At 39.8% G+C, this 22,365-nt stretch overlaps 1 long non-coding RNA gene across 1 annotated transcript in view; it reads right to left on the bottom strand.

The window, feature by feature from the left end:
* LOC122557390 overlaps positions 1-18,991 on the bottom strand; it is a 109,631-nt gene extending 90,640 nt beyond the window's left edge. Inside the window, exon 1 of the long non-coding RNA XR_006313818.1 lies at positions 18,804-18,991. This is a non-coding gene — a long non-coding RNA (uncharacterized LOC122557390). The remainder of the gene's footprint in view (positions 1-18,803) is intronic.
* Positions 18,992-22,365: the final 3,374 nt, after the last annotated feature.

Here is a 22,365-nt window from a genome sequence, read left to right on the forward strand (position 1 = left end):
TGCCTACCTGCCTATCTTCCTCTCCACCTATCCCCTCCACCCTCCTCTCTGACCTATCAACTTCATCCCACCCCCATTCACCCATTGTACTCTTTGCTACCTTCTCCCACCCTCCTCCCTAACCTATCACCTTCATCCCCACCCCCACTCACCTATTGTACTCTATGGTACTTTCTCCGCACCCCCACCCTCCTCTCATTTATCTCTCCATGTTTCAGGCACTCTGCCTGTATCCCTGATGAAGGGCGCTTGCCCAAAACATCGATTTTCCTGCTCCTCGGATGCTGCCTGAACTGCTGTGCTTTTCCAGCCCACGCTGCTCCAGAATCTGGTTTCCAGCATCTGCAGTCATTGTTTTTACCTAATAAATGCTGGTCAGCCAGCAATGCCCACATCCTATATGTGAATAATAAAAAAAACTCATATCTCTCTGCCCTGTAGGGCTTGCCAGCTCACTGTGGCATACAAACAGCTGCTCATGAAGAAGTTTGGGGCTGCCACTGTCCTAAGTGCAGGGAACTGTAAGGCCTGTTTGGTCTGGTATGGTAGAGGATAAGCACTTCCTACTCAAACTAGAAGTGCCTCCTGTAGTTACCAAGACACAGTTTATCGTAGCAACTAATAACAAGTTTCATTGATATGATACACATTGTTTTGAGGAGTACCACTTTTTAGCCTTTGCTCCTTTGAGATGCCAAGCTGATCTGACCAAAGATCCAGATGACACATGATTATCGCACTTCTCAATATCAACCCTATCTGATCCAATCAGAGGCATTTTAAACACTCTGTACCTCTTCTCCATTTAAATGTATATTCACATTTAGATTTGAAGAGAGGGCAATGGGTTGTTGACAAAAGCTTTAATGACCAAGGTAGGGGAGTCCAAAACCAGAGGGCATACGTTTAAGGTGAGAGGGGAAAGATTTAAAAGAGGTAACCTTTTCACGCAGAGGGTGGTACGTGTATGCAATGAGCTGTCAGATAAAGTGTTGGAGGCTGGTACAATTACAACATTCAAAAGGTATTTGGATGGGTATATAAACAGAAAGAATTCCGAGGGATATACATCAACTGCTGGCAAATGGTCTAAATAGGTTTAGGACATCTGGTTGGCATGGACAGGTTGAACCAAACAGTCTGTTTCTGTGCAGTATAACTCTGTTACTCTATCGAGTTTTGAGAAGATTTGTAGCTCAGGTTGAGGTTTTGGATGTAGGTTTGCTCACTGAGCTGGAAGGTTCATTTCCAGATGTTTTGTCATCCCACTAGGTAACATCTTCAGTGGGCCTCAGGCAAAGCACTGCTGATAATACCTGCATACTATTTATATTTTTGGGTTGGTGATGTCATTTCCTGTGGTGATGTCATTTCCTGTTGTGAAGTCACTTCCTGTTCCTTTTCTCAGGGGATGGTGAATTGCAAAATTTCAGCTGCACTAAGCCTCAATGCATTTGTCCATGAATCACAGGTAATCTGTACATCCAATAAGACAGCAGCTTCACAGTACCCCTCCTGTGTGGAAACAGTCCATGTGGCCCATCAAGTCCACACCAATTCTCGGAGGAGCATCCCACCCGGACTGACTATCCCCTACCTAACCTCTGTAACACTGCATTTCCCATGGAAAATCCAACTAGCCTGCACATCCATGGACAATATGGGGCAATTTAGCATAGCCTATCCACCTTAACCTGCATAGCTCTGGACTATGAAAGGAAACCGGAGCACCCAGAGGAAACACACATAGACACAGGGAGCAAACTACACACAGACAGTCACCCAAGGCTGGAATTGAACCAGTATCTTTGGTGTTGTAAGGCAGCAGTGCTGAACACTGAGCCACTGTGCGCCCCTGGACCTTCATCTCTTGAAAAACTCATTACACCTTTGGGTGCACCAGAAGCAACATTGTGAGCTAAGAGTGTATTTTAAGCTTATGAAATGAATTAGACAACTATATGGAAATAAATGTAGCAATGGCAAAAGAAAAGTTGTGTTCATGCAATGCTCAGAGTTAGCAAAAGAAACCTTTCAGTAAATATTGGTATTTTAAAATAATTTGTTGTGACCCACTTTCATGCTGAGCAACTGCTTTAACAATGCAGAGTAGACAGGTAGGAAGCTGGAAGAACACAGCAAGCCAGGCAGCATCAAGAGGTAGTGAAGTTGATGTTTTGTGTGTATGACGAAGGGTTACACCTGAAACGTTGACTTCTCCACCTCCTGATGCTGCCTGACTTGCTGTGTTCTTCCAGCCTCCTGCCTGTGTACATTGCATTCCAGATTTTTTTGTCTCTTTACAATGCAGAGTGGCATCCTCACAGCATCGAGAGCTACAATGAAATGGTGCCAAATGCCATATTTGTTTACGACTGTTTTCATAATCACATCAAAGGGACGGAGAGAGGTCCAGACGAATGTTATAGCAAATAAAGTAGATGCAGCCAGCAGCACTGACAAAATTACACCAAAGAACACCACCAGCGCTGCTACATTCATTCAGCTTGTCCAAATTACACCGAGTTGCACAATGTAGATGCCTGAACATTTTAATTATGCACCAATAGTTCCAATATGCATGTGCCTTCCAGTTCATTACATAAATTTTGAGGTATTCTTTTAGTAAATTGGCATTTGATTCACTAAATTCTGGAATTTGCATTAATCAATCTAAATAGGAAGCAAGGTGTTCAAGTACCTAATTAAAATCTCAAGCAGACAACACGTTTCTAACAGGGCCCAGAGACTGCTGATTGTCTTCTCAAATTGTTTCATGTGTGCCCATAACCAACATTGCTCTTTTATTGTCTGTCTAAGCAACAATGAAGAACCAAAAAATATTGTATGTCTAATGCAAGCTAACAAAGCTATTGCTTTCTTTCCTGCCATTCTTTTCAAAAAGTAATATACTCCTGAAGATTTAGCAAACAGATTTATATGTACCAACAAGGAGATCACAGGGCAGCTCCTAATTAATTGAACATCTTCAGATGAAGGCCCATTATTTGACTTATTCTGAGGCTTGTTCTTCTATTCCACAAAGTGTCCACAAACACCTTGACACCTCCAATAATAGCATCATACTAACACTATTAACCCTATTAATTTAAACACTATTAAGTTAAAAACAATCTTCTCTGTAACCAGAACTGATCAGGCATTTGAAACCTCTTACCCTCCTGGTCTTTGAGTATTTGTTTTTTTTAATTACATCGAAGTATTTTTACTTGACTCCACTTTGATCTTGAAGGTGACCTTTCAGCTAATTTGCCTTTATTTCACTGTAATAATATCTGTACTGTGGATTTCTCAATTGGATTGAAAAGGTCTGCCATTTTTCCAAATCTTTCCCTTTTATGGTCCAGTTCTACCACTGAGTTCAACAATTTTGTCTGATTACATAGAGTCAAATGATATTTTGTAATTGTTGCAAAATACATAAATAAATAATCATTTTTGAATCTTCTGACCCGGAAATTTCAAGTCGGTTGCTAACCCAAAAAAAACTAAGCACAGACCATCTGTTACAAGGTTAGGCAATTTTTGCAGAATCAGCTCTGGTGCTGCCTTTTCATGTTTGTGATGAACACTGCAGGCTGGAAATTATTGTTGTTAATATTAGTGAGTGCCCGAAGCCTTCACACGACATTTCTGTATTCACCCTTATTGTAATTCTCAGAAGATTTCTATTGATTTCAGGTTAACCTGCTCAATGTAATGGAGTAGAATTTCCCAGAAAGGGATTTTCCTGACTAAGGATAGTTCCAGCTCTTGGCAGCACTGAATGGGTAAACTCTTCCACTTCCTACAATAGCTCCATTATATTCTCAAAAAGTAATTGGACTGTAAATAAAAGATTGTCTTTTAACAATACAGAAAGGTTTAGCAATCAAAGGAAGGTACATAGAAGCTCACAGAGTAGCAGACTGTCACCATGACCCTGAATAGGCAGATGGGTCACTATAGCTTGCTAATAGGATGTTGGGTGGATAATGTACTGTTCAGCGGTCAGATTTATTTTATTCATTCATGGATTGCAGGTTCATAGCTCCTTGAAAGTGGAGTCGCAGGTAGATAGGATAGTGAAGAAGGCGTTTGGTATGCTTTCCTTTATTGGTCAGAGTATTGAGTACAGGAGTTGGGAGATCATGTTGCGGCTGTACAGGACATTGGTCAGGCCACTGTTGGAATATTGCTTGCAATTCTGGTCTCCTTCCTATCGGAAAGATGTTGTGAAACTTGAAAGGGTTCAGAAAAGATTTACAAGGATGTTGCCAGGGTTTGAGGATTTGAGCTATAGGGAGAGGCTGAACAGGCTGGGGCTGTTTTCCCTGGAGTGTCAGAGGCTAAGGGGTGACCTTATAGAGGTTTACAAAATTTTATCAGGAGCATGGATGGGGTAAATAGGCAAAGTCTTTTCCCTGGGGCCAGGGAGTCCAGAACTAGAGGGCATAGGTTTAGGGTGAAAGGGGAAAGATTTAAAACAAACCTGTGGGGCAACATTTTCTCACAGAGAGTGGTACCTGTATGGAATGAGCTGCCAGAGGAAGTGATGGAAGCTGGTACAATTGCAACATTTAAGAGGCATTTGGATGGGTATATGAATAGGAAGAGTTTTGAGGGATATGGGCCAGGTGCTGGCAGGTGGGACTAGATTGGGTTGGGATATCTGGTCGGCATGGACGGGTTGGACCGAAGGGTCTGTTTCCATTCTGTACATCTCTATGACTCTACGACTCTATGAGTGTTGACACCGCTGGCTGAGATGGGGTCTTGCAACTTACGCAGCAAGGGGATAACAGTTAAGTCCAATGTCATCCATAGCAGCACCAGAAAAGAAGGCTTATTAACATCAGGCAGTATCATTGAGATTATAGCACCTAGAAGCCTCTCCAAGTCACACAATAAGACCTACGACAAGCTGATGAATTCTATACTGATAATCAGACTACTGAGATTCAAAATGATTGTTATGGCCTTAAAACAATGAGGGCCAGGATCCAGACAAGCATCCCTGAGCAGTTCCCAGGTCCCAGGTGACTGCAGCCATTTAATCAAGCATTTTCTTGACAAGTAACCAGTCGGAACCCTGAGCCCAGGGCATGGAAGAATCTATTCAAGTGCTGCTGCTGCTATTCAAATAACTGGCTTCCTGCCAGCTCCCTCAGATGCCTGCACACTTGGCAGAATGATAAATAAATAAAACCGAGCAGGAACAGCAAAGGGAGAGGAACCTAAAGGTAGATCATCCCCATTCCCAAAGACTCACTGTTTGAGTCAACATTCGACTACCTTAAAGAGACATGATCCTCAGGTAGCAGCTCAGAGAAGGACCAGATTAAGGTAAGGAGTCAAAGTATCATGCATTAGCATCAAGGAAGATGTCCTATATTATGAACATAGAACATAGAACTGTGCAGTGTGGAAATGGGTCCTTCAGCCCATGATGTTGTGCTGAACATGATGTTATATTAAACTAATCCCTTCTGCCTGCCCTTGATCCATATCCCTCCATTCCTTGTATATTCATGTGCTTATCTAAAAGTCTCTTAAATGGCCCTGTTGGACCTGCCTCCACAACCACCCTTGATCGCTTGATCCACATTCCTATCGCTCTCTATGTAAAAAACTTGCCTCTGACATCTTCTTTGAATATTCCCCCTCTCATCTTAAACGCACGCCCCCTAGTTTTAGACATTTCAACTCTGGGAAAAAGATTCTGACCATCAACCCTATCTATCCATCTCATAATTTTATAGACCTATACCAAGTCTCCCCTCAACTTCCGCTGCTCTAGAGAAAACAACACATGTTTTTCTAGCCTCTCCTTATTGTTCATACTCTCTAAACTGGGCAGTATCCTGGTAAACCTCTTCTGCACCCTCTTCAAAGCCTCCACATCCTTCCTGTATTGCTAAACAGCTGGAAAATTACTCATGGGCTGGCAGGGAGGCATTGGGTAAAGGAATGGAAATACAACAATTTGTTTACCTCAAATCTATGTAGCTAATAGTTTTGTGAATGTTTTGGATGAAGTAGGATGTGAGGGAGCTGGGGGACTTATGTAGTCAGCAGCATAGTCTGGAGATGGTATTTATAAATAATGATAACAGGATAAATGTAATCAATAGCGTTCATGCAATGGGCAGACTCTGCTCTCCTCAGAAGCTCTACCTAATTGATTCATCTCCATCTCTCTTACAATCATTTAGCACTGTTTCTTACCCTAAACCTTTCATCATTAGTGACTCACCTTCAGGTAGGATCTTTACAAAATATTCCAAGCTATTTCACAGAAGATCATAAAACCGAACATGACTCTGAGCTATATAAGGCATATTAGATCAGATAGCCATCAAAGAGGTAGGTTTTAAGGAGTGTATTAAAACTCAATGTGAGAGCGAGAGGTGGAGATGTGCAGGGAAGGAATTTCAGAACTTAGGGCCTGGGCATCAATGGTGGAATGAATACAATCAGGGTTTGTCAGGAGCATTAATATATTGGAGGATAATGTGCAATACAGAATTAAACAGCAGTGAGGTCTGAGAGGGATTTGAAAACAAGAGATGAATAGAACTTGGCATATGTTGAAACAGAGGCACCAGGCATTTTGAATGACCTCAGGATCACAGGAAGTAAACTGTGGGAGATCAAACAGAAGTACAATGTAATGATCAAATCTCCAGATGACAAAGATATGAATGAGGATTTCAGTAGAGATAGGGGCAAGTTAGGCTATGTTAAGAGGTAGAAATTGGTAATATTTGTGATAGAAAAATATAGTTGGAAGTTATCTCTGAGCCAGACAGACATATTTAATCCCAGCCTGTTGCCAGGGAGAAGAATAGATTCAGTAGCTAAGTAACAGAGTTTAGAGCAAAGACCAAAAACAAGACTTCAGAATTCCCAAAATTCATTGGACTGATAATGTTGAACTGCTTTATGGATTCTGGACCTGAATTGCCTTCCTATTTTGCACCTTCCATGACAAGGTCAGTTCAGAATTGAAACTAGACAGCATACTATTGGAGATTTTTGTCCCTACCTGAATCAAATCGGTATTGCCATGATGTATGCAGCCTGAACCACACTGTACCATGGCTCTGGCAGTGGTGTGGTTGTGCGATTGTTAAGAAATATTTAAGCCCATGAAATTTTTGTGGCTGAACATGCAGGAATCTGGAAGATTCTTAATTCACTTAAAGTCAACATTTTCACTGGTCTGATATTCACAGCATGTGATGCAATTTGGAAAATGTGCCAGAAATTGCTGATTTGGAAAAAATCACAACGTGCAATCAAACCAGCACATATAATTTCTTTTATTATTTCTTTATTTTCTATTTTTTTTTCCTAAGAACGACGACTGAAGAATATGTGTTGAGGTATCTTTGTACTTAAGATGGTACCATATGTGGCAACTTGTAAACTTTTCAAAGTTCTTATCTGAGTATTTGTGACTATAAAGCTAATTCAATGCAATCCCTAGACCAGACTTTTTAATGAGCCATTTAGTAATATTTCCAGTGAACTGTGCGATACTTTTACTCCAAACTAAAGAAAGACTTACTGTGGAGGACTTATCCATCAGTTTACATGATGGATATAATAACTCAATTTCTAGAAACCATATCCTTGAGAAAGATTACTGCTAGTGCAGTGGTACAGATGTTAACTCAGTTCTTTGTTCAGTATGGATTACCAATGGCAATGCAATCAAACCTAGGTTACAATTTTATCTCTAAAATTTTTCAGGAACTTACGAGTAATCTGGGTATAGCATAATTAAAAAGCTTCAGTGTTTCACTAGTGACACAGGAGTTTTAGAAAGGTGCCATCAAACACTAAAAGCTGTGATCAGGGAATACTGTTGTGAAAACCGACATGATTGGGAGTAAGGAATGGAATTTCTGCCACATAAGAGTCACCTAATCAGCCGACTGACTTTATTCCTTTTCAGTTAGTTTATGGGCATGAAATAAGAGGTCAACTGAAACTAACAAAATAATGGCTTTTAGAACAGAGGAACAAATCCTCTGTTAGAGTATGTGCTTGTGTTTCAGGAGCAGTTCACAGCAGCCTGCAAAGTAGCGCAGAATGCCTTATATTTTCACAAACAGCTGTGAAGAAATGAACAGAAAAGCATGTCAAGATCTGAACATTTCAACAGGGGTGAGATCTTTGTATTACTGTCTCTGTAAGCAAACCATTAAGAACACAGTTCCGTGGTCCACTTAAGAGAATCAAGCGGAAAGGTAAAGTAAATTATTTGATTGACAACCCAGATTGGTGGAAATGAATTGGCTCTGTCATATCAATATGTTGAAACAAAAAGACAAGGTAAAGTTGCTATTGTGTTGTTCTCTCCTCAGAGAGAGAGAGATGACTGGTGATGGTTTAACCTGAGAGCCACCATGCCTCAGATCAGGGGAGAGGTTGAGAAGGAGAGTCCTTCATGGTAACCTCAGCTGGTGTGGGAACTGAATCCATGCAGTTAGTGTCACTCTGCATCGCAAATCAGCTGTCCAGCTAACTAATCTAACTGACCCCTGAGAAACAGTGCCACTGCCATTGGAAGGATAAACAACTGCAGGTTAGACTGATGTGACTCTTCTTCAGAAGTAGACTGGAAACATTAAGTCTGTTTTTTTGACCACAGATGCTGCCTGACCTGCTGAGTTTCTCCAGTATTGTGTTTGTTTTCAGATTTCCAGCATCCACAGTATTTTGACTTGATTACAAGAGCTCACTTGTGACAGAATTGGCATTTGTTTCTTAGGTAAATCAGTTACTAAACTGCTTTCAAAGTGAATGAAGATCTAGCTCAAGACCAAGTAGTCTCGACAGGAGCATTAAACAGCAAACATTCAAATTTAATGCAGTACATTTTAGAAAGTTTGTTGACTAATCATAGCTTAATAAATTATCTGACCAGAGGAGAAAGATCCCCATACTATACCATATATGACAACAATATATAGGCAATTAAGTGGTAAAGTATTTCACCACAGATTTAATTCTAAAATCAGAAAACGTGAAACTTGGACACATTGCAGTGCTTTTCAGATTTGCTGCCATAGCATTAAGAAAGCAACAAAGTAATTTATTATTCATTCCCAACCTAACACATGCAAACAGCATTGGAAAAGAACCTTGAAGGACACATCTATACAGCAAAGGAACTAGGGTCAGATGAACAACAACAATGCATGGATGGACCACTTCAATTCTCCCTAAGAGAACTCACGATGGCATCTGATGCTAATAATGGAGCAGGAAGAGTGTAACCACTCATAATTCTCATAAACTTCAATAGTTAGATTACTGCAAGTTCCTTAACCAGGTCAATCAAATGTCTGATCCAATGGAAATGTTCAGAAGTCAAGCAAAATCGTTAACTTCACCTCAACTGTAGCACAGTAATTAACACTGCTGCCTCACAGTGCCAGGTACCTGAGTTCAATTCCACCCGTGTGGAGTTCACACAGTATGCATTGCATCTATTCATTCCGGTTTCCTCCTACAGTCCAAACACATGCAGGTTAGATGGATTGGCCATGCTATATTGCCCACAGTATGCAGGTTAAGTGGGTTAGCCACGGGGAATTCAAGGTAGTGGGGCAGGGCTGGGTCGAATGGTCTTCAGAGGGTTGGTGTGGACTCGATGGGTTGAAAGGCCTGCTTCCATATTGTAGGGATTCTATGAATAAGTGAATCTATACCTGGCCATAGACTTTACTGATCTATGAAACAAGTCAAAAACTTAAAAAATTTTGGCGATATAAGGAAAGAATTGAACAGTAAATGCTGTAAAAAGAAGTAACCCAGGTAAGCCATTCAATATGTATATAATTATTAATTAACATTTATGAAATAAAACTGAGGGAGGGTAGTTGTATAAGGGTTTCAGTACCCCACAATGATGTCATAGTCCTGTACATCATTGAGCATTAACAGCAAAGTGTGCGGACAGAGTTAGACCACACAAGACCAACTAGACTGCACAACATTCTGGAGGACTCACATGAGCACATACACATGAACACATGATGGATATAGATTAGACCTTACCCAATGTAACTATAAGACCTGAGCATCCTATGTCTTTGATTACGATGTACAGCAATACTTATTATTAACGAATAACAAATAATTTTACTTTAAAAACAGTTCTTGCCTTTTCCTTCTCCTCAAGTAGTCTGTCTTAAACTCAAGCTCTTTGTGGCATCAAACTAAAGAAACGTGTTGGCTGACCCTAATTTCATAAAACGCTTCAAGGCACAGTAAACACTAACCACTTGAAGGTCAGTGCAACCCTGTTACAAGAAAATGTATCAGGCATAGAGAAGTCAGGGGAAACTTTTCCAAAAAGTGAAATAGAACCCAGAATGAATACATGTATATGTACATTTGTCCTCTGGCCATAAGGAAACATTGGCACATATTGATTGTAAACCCCTTAGCCATTGTGGAAAAATTACAACAAACCAAATGTCAGTATGTTGTACCAGAATTTCCTTTACAGCATTATCACTTCAAGATTGTTCACATTGTGGGGAGAAATAATGCAACTGCCAGTAATTCGTCAAGAATGTAAATTCCTTTGAATTATCTAAATGCCAAGAAGGTCTCAAACATAACAGTGTAACTTACAGGTAAAATGAGTGAAAGAGAATGAGTGGGTAAATATGTCTTAAACACATATGCAATTTTATATCTGTCTACACTTTGTAATGAAGTCCTTTTGAAAATGACATTTCATTCTTCCTAGGATGAAAATTATATGCAATCATATTTAATCAATTTTGTGGGCATGAATTTAAAAGATTGTGGATACACCATTTTTTTTAAGATGTCAATTAAAGGCCTTTAGACTTTTTTTTAATTGAACAAGTTGGTCTCATGGAGAAAGGTCCTGTTATAAGCTGGCTGGCATTGTAAACATGGTGTCAGTTATGATTTGATGTGAACTTTTGTTGGTAATGTTCCACAAAGAAGCCTGCAACTGACAGCCATTTGTGGTGGAGATGGAACAGCTGGAGATCAGGTTCCAACAGGAAATAAAGTTAGCACAAGGCATTCAGTATAAAGGGCGGCTTGGTGGCTCACAATGCCAGGGACCAAGGTTTGATTCCGGCCTCAGGCAACTCTCTGGAGTTTGCACATTCTCCCCATGTCTGCGTGGGTTTCCTCCGGATGCTCTGGTTTCCTCCCACATTCCAAAAGATATGCAGGTCTGGTGAATTGATCATGCTAAATTTCTCATAGTGTTAGGTGAATTAGTCAGCGGTATATGTAGGGAAATGAGTCTGGGTGGGTTACTCTTCGGAGGGTCGGTGTGGACTTGTTGGGCCGAAGAGCCTTGTTTCCACACTGTAGGGAGTCTAATCTAATCTAATCTAAAGTCCAGTTTTCTTAAACAGAGGTTGGGACTTCATTTCAGCTCCTGTCACAAACTCTGGATGAGATGAGAAAGTGTCACAATAAGAGAGTTTCATTTGTATTCAGTGATGTCTGATAAACCTGACCTGTTATGGTCCTCCTCATATCCTTCTTTTAAAACAAGAACTGGTTCGCCCTTTAAAATGGGTGTAACCTGTCATTTAGCAGGCAGAACAATATTTATTCATAAAAGTGATGGGTTGAAAGTGTTTGGTACGCTAGCCTTTATTGGTCAGTGCATTGAATATAGGAGTTGGGACGTCATGTTGTAGCTGTACAAACCATTGGTTTGGCCACTTTTGGAATATTGCATTCAATTCTGGTCTCCCTGCTGGTGTGAAACTTGGAAGGGTTCAGAAAAGTTTTACAAGTATGTTGCCAGGGTTGGAGAGTTTGCAGGAAAGACTGAATAGGCGGGGGCTGTTTTCTCTGGAATGTCGAAGGCTGAGGGGTGACCTGAAAAAATCATAAGGGGAATGGAAAAGATGAATAGCCAAGGTTTTTTCCCCAGTACAGGGAAGTCCAAAACTAGAGGACATTGGTTTTAGGTGAGAAAGGAAAGACTTAAAAGGGCAACATTTTCATACAAAGTGTGATGCATCTATGGAAAGAGCTGCCAGAGGAAGTGGTGGAGGCTGGTACAATTACAATATTTAAAAGGCATCTGGATGGATATATGAATAGGAAGGGTTGAAAGGGATATGGGCCAAATGCTAGCAAGTGGGCCTAAATTAATTTCGGATATGTGGTTGGCATGGAAGAGTTGGACTGAAGGGTCTGTTTCCGTGCGGTTCATCCCCATGACTCTATGACTCCATAATGCAATACAAGACTGAAAATGAAAACTGAAGCAGCAGGTAACCTGTTGCTATGACTGCCTGTAAAGAAGGGCCTTGCTGCTTGGATTAATTGGCTTTCCTATCCTCAAGGCATCCAGAGCACTCTCAAGTCAATAAATTGCTTTCATAGCACCATTGTTGTTTACAGATAAATGAGGCAGAATATCTTTATATAACTCATTCAAATAGCAAATAAATAACAGTTTGGTTAATTTGTTTGAGAGATGTTGATTGGAGGCTAACAATTCCTTTGGAAATGAAAGCTTCCATAGTATTGAAGAACAAATCAAGCCAACCTCTGGAGACATTTGCAGATGATATGCTCTGCAGTACACCAATGTATCAAGCAAATAGCAAGTTCTAATTTAGAAGCCGCAACAGTTTCATTGTTTTCTATATGGAATGTAATGATAAGCCATAAAGTTGTTTGAGTATATCAAAGATGTCTTTGGTTCCTTGCACTAATCCTTTCACCAAGGAGGCTTGAAATTCTAAGAGTTTAATTTCCCTGTTAGAAATACAGTTAGAATGTTGCAGCCAATTTTTGTTTCCTCCCATTTGTCATAACCAGCTGATAATCAAGCTCCACTATTCTCCAAGTCATCATAAATATGAAAAGATTGAATCAAACTATCCAAGGTCCATAATTTGCCTAACTGACAAATTCAGGATAAAAGAAAACACTCACTAGGCTTCTGTAACAAATAAAAAAGTTATGACAAACAAGCTGTCTTTAGCCAATGACAATTCAGAAAGAATGTTAGACAGTGGATTTGGATCGGCTCAGGCTTGGAGAGCTGATGGGCCTGTTCCTGGGCTGTAAATTTTCTTTCTTTGTTCTTTGCTAATTTGTAACTCAATAGCTTAAATTCTACCTCTTATTAAATATACCCCCTCACATTCACATAAACACACCAAGACAGACTAAACATGGAGACTAAAGGTGGAAAAGTGAAAAAGAAATCAGGGGAACACAGTTCAATAGCACCAGTCTGGGCCACAGGCTTTGGTGAGTTATTTGTCTTGCTTTCTTCCAATTTCTTTTAGTTCTTTCCTGTTGCAATAAGTTTGTTAGCATACTGCTACTCTCTGTCATCAACTGATTGAGAATGTGTCCTTTCAGTGTCTTTGAAGGTGTTGTCTTCCTCCTTTAAAAGTGAATTTGCAGGAAAACATGGGTGGAAGACAGCTAGCTGTTACTGGAAACATTCTGGTATCTGCACACAGGAGAGATGCACACAGGGAGAGGTTTTGATGCTTTCTCTTTGCAGACTGGGTGATTTCCTTCTGTACTGGCCCTGCATAAGCCATGGTCATGGATAAACAATTATCCCTTAGTTCAGAACTCATTGGCTCCATGGCTTTCACTCTTCCTATTCCAGGAAAATACAATATTGTATATAACGGACAATGTGCTTCAGTAAACATAAGCTTTGTAACTGCAGCCATCTCTTTGTACAGTCTCCTTGGTTTAAAGCAGTTTTTTTTGTCTGAATTCCAAAAATAAAGATGACAAAAATATCTTTTACAATCTTACAACATTGCGAATGTTATGAGATTTTAAAAAGTGTACAGGGGGAGGATAACCATGTTAACTTTTAGTTTAAAACACCAAAATTATCAAAATACAATAAAAGGCTTAGTCTATACTTTTATCAAAAAAAGTAGACTTAAGGTGATTTGTCATAGATCATACAGTATACAGGGAGGTTTGTAACATAATGAAGAGCTAGTTTTTGATAGAAAGTTGACTGCAAATACATGTGTAAATCAGGAGACATAGGGATCGTAATCTCAAGCTTTATGAAGAAGTTAGTTAAGTATAAAAACATAGGAAATAGAGTGAGGAACAGCCCCTTAAGACTGTATTCTCATTCATTCACAGAAGTCTGATCCTGAGAGAGCAAGATTCAAACTTAGGACCATGAATTGTGGGTACACTATCATTAGACCTCCATACGGGAATATTGCTCCAACCTCATTTCCATTCTATTTGTATTCTGAAAGAAGATATCTTCGTAAGAACTTCTGGGATTGAAAACTAGCCAAAAGAAGCAAAAGACAAATGTTACACATTTCCTCGGCTTTAATTGCGCCCAGTTAATAAGTATACCAAAATTTGTAGTTAGCAAGCCATGTATTATTGCTTAATATTTTAGTGATCTTTTTCTGTTCAGCAGGGTAAGGGATGTTAGTTATGTTATCTGCAAATCAGATATAAACTGGGTTAGATACCAGGTCAAGTCTTGTAGAACAATACCATCAACTACACTGCAGCCAAGTTTGTACTCTACTGTAATTGGCACTGTTCAATGGGAACAGAGTTAAACAATCCCAAACCCATTTTATGTGCAATAGTAAAAGAATGTAGCGAGATTAGATTATCATCCTATCAGGCTGGACTGTAAACAGAAGTATAGAACAGTTTGTTAACTCATGTCCCCATCAAATCCTCTAAAAGGTAATGTTCAAAGCGAGGAAATCAAATGATTTATTTGTCCACCTGTAGATTAGTGACCCCACCTCAGCTGACTCACCGCTTGCAGAACAATGATGCTGTGCATGCGAAGAGCAAAGTTGTATGCTCAAACTTAACAAAACATTCAGTTCCATCACCATATCTACAGAAAACCTCAAGCAGTGAGCGCAAAGATTTTATGACACAATTCAGGGCAAAAGTTCTATTACGTACGTTCAAGACTGCAATTGTCTCTTTGGATTTTTCCCCTCAAGGAAATAACTTAATTCACTGCTATAAATTGAACAGTTGCATTCCCTAGTAACAGTTATCATGATCTTAATTGACTGAAGCTATGTTTATAGTAAATAGAAGGAATACTTCAAAAACATTCTTCTTGCTAGGTAACAACATTCACTGTGAGAAATAATACCAAGCTTCCATTTTAGGAAGACAAATGCATTAGCCACACTGTGACTGCAGCTAGGATTGTTGTCATAGAAGACATATATGTGGCAGGGTGGAGTTGTACCTGGGCCACAGTCATACAGTTCACTTGGCAAATTATCTGGGATCAGATTAATTTTAACTGGTTGCCAGACTTCCAATGAGAAGCCTCAGGGAGAGGCATGGAATTTGGTTCAGGTAATCCATGGTGCTATGAGACTCTGCAGTTGCAAAATGTTACTGTCCTCCTCCAGGGCAAAGTAGTAGAATCAGTTTGGAGCACCAGAAGGAGAAGGTAAGTCTACTGGCCCATAATTTGTTATGTCTCCTCTGGGAGCCCATCCATTTGTCAATGGCCTCTGTCGTCCTGAGCACCATTGAGCAGTAACAGTGAAGGAGGATGAATTGAGTAGTGAGCTCTGATACCACTTCATTCCAACCTTGAGCTCAAAGTCCCTTCTTTTCCTGTTAATCACCCTTTATCTGCTACTGGTAATTGCTGGTGGGAGCTCAATAACCTAACTTATTTACCTCCTTAAATAAGCACGACCTCCCTGCAGCGACCATTGGATAAAGATAATAGTTGATTTAGAGTCAGCAGCAGTCAATTTCTATTATCAATCAGTAGGGGAAGAGAGATTAGCGGAGGCATCCTTTAACTCTGTATCCTTAACTTTCAAGGCATTTATGTTTGCTGGTTTTGTTCTTGACTAAGGTCTGTACAAAAACTAATGGTCGTTACAATGTTTTTCCCTCCTTTATGATCTTTTGCTACCTCTTTTGAATCTGCAACTGCAGCATTTCTGCACTGCTTTGCTCACATACAAACAGACAGATTAGGAATAGGAGGAGACCATTGAGCTTGCTCTGTCATTCAATAAGATCATGGCTGATTTGTTTGTGCTTTTGAATTCTACATTCCCATCTTTCCCCAATATCCTTTGATTATCTTGGCCAACATGAGCCTATCTAAATCTAACTTAAATAAGTTAAAACTTCACTTCCATTACCTTCTGAGGTACAGAATTCCAAAGTAAAATATTCCTCTGAGAGACAAAAAAAATCTTTGTCCCGAAAGGCCAACACTAATTTTAGGACTGTGCTCCTTAGAGCCTTGCTCACCCAGTAGAGAAAACATCATTTCCATATCCATCTTAACATGACCGTTCAGGATCTTATACACTTTTATCAAGTCATCCCTTAGTCTGTTAAACAAGCCCAGCCTATCCAAACCACCCTCATACAAACAATTCATTCATTCTAGGTGTCATTCTAAGTGGCACAGTGGCTCAGTGGTTAACACGGCTGTTTCACAACACCAGGAACCCAGGTTTGATTCCTGATGTCTATGTGGAGTTTTCATATTTTTCTCATGTCAGTGCAGGTTTCCTCTGGGTGCTCCAGTTTCCTCTTGCAGTCCAAAGATGTGTGGGTGAGGTGGATTGACCATGCTAAATTGCCCCATAGTGTCCAAGGTGGTGGGTTAGCTATGGAAATGCAGGGTTACAGGGATAGGACAGGGGCAGTGGGTCTGGATTGGATGGTGTTCAGAGGGATGGTGTCGACTTGATGGGCTGAATGGCCTGCTTCCATACTGTAAGGGATTCTATGATTCTAATCTATGTCAAGTTGTAAATATTCTGTGAAACACTTCTAATGCGTTTACATTCTTCCTTAAAGGAGACTAGAATTGCGCAGAGTTTTCAAAATGTATTCTCACAAATGCCCCTTATAACATCCTGTTCTGTACTGTATGGTTTTATGAGTCTGTCCCTATTTTTATACTCAATTCCTCATGGAATAAAGGATAGCATTCCACTGTAAGCATCATACTGGTCTCTGAAATTCTGTTTCTCTCTCTCCACAAATGCTGCCACACCTGTAAAGTTGCACCAGCACTGCCTGATTTTATTTCAGATCTCCAGCATCTGCAATATTTTGCTTTATGGTACCTGAAGTCTTGGTATTGGGGCCACTATTCTTTATCTGGATTTGGGAACTCAATACAGAGATCGAATTTGCAAATGCTACTGCAGTGGAATTGGAAGGGGCAGTTCTGAAATGACAGAATAGGAGGGAACAAAACATAGAAGCTGTCAGAAAAATGTCACATGAAATTTAATACAAACAAATGTGAGCTGCTTTGCAAGGGAAGATTTCAAAAAATAGCAGCGAAACATCTGAGGATGGAGCTAAAGGAAGTGAAGTATTTTAGTGGAGCAGATGCTAAATATGTCCAACTATTGCACAATAATGTTGTCAAAGCCCATCAAATTTCAAATTACATAACTGAGATAGTAGTATGTCAATAATCATGGAAGCAAAATATATTATTTATTTCATTAAATGGTGGAAGTAAAATAAGAAGAAAGATTATTAAAACTAATGAAAGATAATATATGGAATAGACTTCCAGATGGAACTTGGTATTAATGGAATGGACGTCCTAGTGGTTTAGGAAGCTGTAGGGCTGTCCATAATGTGTACAGTCAATAAAGTTTTGGATTGAAAGAGTGTGATGACGCTGTTTGCATTAGCAAACATTATCAGTTCTCTGCGTAATGTGAGCATGAACTGATGTTACCAATGTACCCTGCTGAAACCTAAAGGAATTAGAGGCAAAATGATCAAAGGTTATATTATTCTTGATTACAACAGAGAATGTAAACTTACTGCACTGGCTTCTCCGTTACAAGCGGTGACAAACACACGGGGATAGATTTTAAGGAAGACAGAATCCAGGACCTCCACAACCAACACTTATCCCACCTGGCTAAAAATGTTGAGAGGGATTTTATCCCACCAAAAAGCTGGCTGCCAGATGATCTTATGAAGCCTCTAGCCTTGGAGAGCTGCCAGCCAATCTGATTGCCCAGCAGCTCTGTAGTGACAGCTGTGCCAGACTTGAGTGGTGGCCACTGTTGGTAAATCAGGCAGTCTCTGAACTAGAGCAGATTACAGAACTGGATTTGTACATAAATCCAGCGTGTCAGCCCAAGGCTAGGCTAGCAGACTCCAGCAGAGCGAAGAGAGGGGGATTGGGGAATGGCGGGAAGTGTGGGGGGAGGGGTGGTTTCATTATAAGAGGAATGGGCAGCTGGGGGAAAGAGGGGAGAAGAGGGAGAGGAAGGTTCTGTTTTGAGGGGCTTAAGTGCTAGGCGTAAGAGGGGAATGTATGACCTGACTCCAATGGGCACAGGTGAGCCCCAAAAATGGTTTGAGCCCCCAGTTTCTTCCTGACACCAGCCTATGAAGTAAAAATTGCCAGGCTACCCAGCTGATGTAGACCTTCCTATGCCAATGGTAAAATAATGACAGGTATAGATGCGAAGTGTAAGTGGCTACTAATTGGCTACAGAAACTTATCAGTAGGCCCAAGGCCAAGAAGAATGCCTGAGGGAGGGATAAAATGAGAGGCATGTCTGGGATGACTGACAAGTGATGGGAAGGCCAGGTAATATAATTTAAGAGCAGCACTCTCCCCCATGTCCTGACCTCACTAGCGTGGGGCCATGAAATCCAGTCCACAATCTCCTTATGCACTGTACCACCAGTTCTCTGGATTGACATACATTATCAAGACGGTAAGGATTTTGTTAGGCACTACTCCTCACCTCTGCTCACAGTCAGCTACAGTGCCATGTGGTGCTCTTCCTCCTGCTCTAGCCAATCCTGCCAAGCAAATGAATATTGCCTTGTCAGTGTTGCCCAAATATCAATAATGAACAGACAAATTAAGCTGGAATCAATAGTTTGCTTATCTGTAATGATCTTCTTTTCTCAAATCGTTGTGTATCCATGATCTTTCTTTAGTTCTCTTCAAATCTGAGTAGAACAGAACAGATCAATCCTTTTATCTATTATACCCCATAATGCCATATTTAATAGCCACTAGTCCCTGTTGTTGAATAGTTTTTAGTAAAATGAAAGATGAGTCAATAAAGTAGAAATTTAGCTAAGGATGCCAACAGTTTCTCTCCACAATTTAACACTGCTCTAAGGAGTCCTAGGCTTCACAGATTAAACACATTAGAAAAACATTAGTAAAAGATTTGCTGCTGGCTTCTTAAAGTCTCATAAAATTGTAAATATAATACGTTAGGTCCAACTGTCATTGGTAAAGGAAATGTCTTTCAGTATTAAACAATAAAATCAAGTAAATAACCTCATACCGTTAAAAAAAAAACAGGTGAAGGCCATTCAGTCCTGCAAACTTGTTTTATTATTCAATTTAGTTATGGCTGATCTGTATCGAAACATTATCTGCCTTAGTTCTGTAACCCTTGCTGAACAAAATATTTCAAACTTAGCTTTGAAATGTTCAAGTACAGTTTTAAAAAGGAAATAGCTTCAGATTGTCACTCCACAAACATACCACCTAAATTTGGCAAAATATTGACTTCTAAAATTACAAACAATTATACAGAAACCAAATCACCAAAATTTATAGGAAATAGGAAATGAGTCAGTCCACCGTGTCTATGTTGGCTAAAAGTACAGTCAATCTTTGAGGTACAGTTGATAGGGCAAAATGCCAAATGACAAAATATTCTCAAAGTAGTGATTTTTTTAAAGGTTTCTTTCCCAAATGAACTGACCAATATTTGGTACACCGTTTGGAAAAGAACTGCATTCTGTGAAAATGGAATTCAATTCATCAATGTCAGACTTTTGTGTGGACATTTCTTTAGACAAAGCTTTCAACATTTCGATTTTGCAATTCTTCATTAGCATGCACATATTTGAACTGCACCGTTTGAGACTAGTCATGGAAGCTGGATGACATAGCTCACATTAAGCTTCTCTTGTATGTCAAGATTACACATTCTGTGAGATCAATTCACTGAATTGCTTCTTCTCTGAGGTTCAATGTAGAAATTTCCTGTGGTGCCAAATCTGTCTGGGTTCAACAGTGAAAGTCCTGGACTGACTTAATGCAACTATTCTTGGTCTCTTGTGATTTTGTAACTTGATGATCACTTGAATGGTCACAATATTGAGATCAGTGCAAACTGTCGATCCAGTTACAGCTGGTAGACTCATGTGTATCCGATAAAATACTTGCACTTCTATGCAGAATTGCCATAACTGCATTTCATTGTCAATGTGCCAATGCAAGGGATGTATGCTCAATTGTGTGTTGATAATTTTGCCTTTGTAGGTTGTATCATTACCTTCCATTGGTCCATGTAGATGTCCGTCAGAAATCTGACTGGTAAGATGTTTGCACTAGCTCCTGTGTTGACTTTGGCCTTGAGTATGTCTTTGCCAACTTCCTTTGCACATATGAAATTAATGGTAGCAAAAGCTTCTAACTATTTGATTTTGTCCACATGTATCACATTCATAATATACAATATCTATACAACTACCATTTGAAGGATCTTCCATTTCGAATCTTCACCCCGGTCAGTGTAGCTACTAATCTCAGGTACATACTTGCATCTCATGGATCACTCACTGTTGATGTTGCAGCCAGCATACTGCACAAGCTTTTTATTGGGTTGTGTCTTGTTGTAGCCTCTGGTTGTACCTTTGTAACCAGATTTCTTACATGGTTAACCCAGTGTCCTTTTTCATGCAGAACTAGCAAAGTTCTTGGGACTCTGTACAGCTCTGTGGTGAAGCAACAAACCTCACTTCCCATACAGTTTGCTTGCTTTCTGTTTCCTAGTTACAACATCTGTACTGGTAACAGGATCTAATGTTTGCAGATAGAACATAGAACATAGAACATAGAACATTACAGCGCAGTACAGGCCCTGTTTTTGTCCAGCACACAATAGCTTCATTTTTTTCTGCCATCTTTAACTGGAGAGTTAATGCTGTGACCTTTGCATTTTTCCAAGAGGTTCTTTCAGAAAATTTTGTTCGACATTTAAATTATTACCCACTTCATTACCTGCTCGGCCTCTGAAAAATCAAGCTTTATCTTTGTCATGGCACTTTCTGACAAACCATTGAATTGATCCTTGTTGCTGTTGCCTGTCAGGCATCAGCTGTAGATGGTGGCTTCTGAAGTTTACTTCTGCAAAAAGCTAATTTTAAAGCATTTCTTTTAGCTTCATGAGCACTCTCTGATTCTTTTAAGACAGATCTGAAGTGTTGATTCTGTAAAACACTACTTTTCCAATGATTATCATTATTATCCTTCCTTTTCATCTTCTATCATGGATAAATCTGTCAAGCATAGCTCAATCCTTCTTTTAAAGAGCTTAAATTCAGATAGGATGCCTGTGGCCTTCCAATTCATGCAGTTACCTTCCGAATGTACCCTGTCTTTTGCAAATGATGTCAATGTCTAAAGGATTTGTAGTAACCTTGCTGCTATAAGGTCACTCTCTGTGGAGGTTCAGCAGCTGCATTCCTTTTTGTTTCTCAAATCTGTTCTGTGCTGATTTCAGCTACAATTAAGCTTATTTTTTTATTGTTTTTGTCCTGCATAGCCAAATTTGGAATGACATTTCTGCCTGAAGAGGCTCAGAAATCAAGTACTTACTGTTCCTGTAGTGATTTGCTTTTTTGAGGTCCCATTATAAATTTAACTTTGCACTATTTGTCTTAAGCCTTTTGCTTTCCTTTTCAAGACTGCCTCACTACCAATATCCCCAACGCAGATCACCATGTTGCATTTCTTGTGGTTTTTGGTAAATAACCCATATTAAGTATGGACTCGGTACCTGGAAAATCATATGCAGGTTTATTCAGCAGCTCAGATTAGAACTTACAGCTGCAAATAATGAGGTATGTACCCTACTCCTAGTGTATTTCTGCTCGACTGCACATGTCAGTCGGTTGTGTGATTTCTGGTTCATTAGCATGCCTAGCAGTTAAAGCTACACAGCTCTTAAGGCAATGGCACAAATTTGTGATTTGTACACACCTTTAGGCAATGAGTTTCTGACAATTGTCACCCTAAGTGTTAAAAACATACTGCCAAACACCCTTGTAATCCTTTCTACTAATTATTTTACATCTATATCCACTGACATTTCTGGCTTGTCTGTTAGAGAAAAGTATTCTTTCCTTTTCAGACACCTCATAATTTTACACACTTCAATTAAATCCTCCCCTCAACCTCTTCTGTTCAAAAGGAAACCTTAGTTTAACAAAAAAACAAATAAAAATTTGCCAGTCCTGACAACATCCTTCCTTGTGTTCTCACGAAGGTAATTC

The sequence above is a fragment of the Chiloscyllium plagiosum genome, chromosome 15, assembly GCF_004010195.1.
Source record: "Chiloscyllium plagiosum isolate BGI_BamShark_2017 chromosome 15, ASM401019v2, whole genome shotgun sequence".
In the NCBI taxonomy this organism is placed as follows: domain Eukaryota; kingdom Metazoa; phylum Chordata; class Chondrichthyes; order Orectolobiformes; family Hemiscylliidae; genus Chiloscyllium; species Chiloscyllium plagiosum.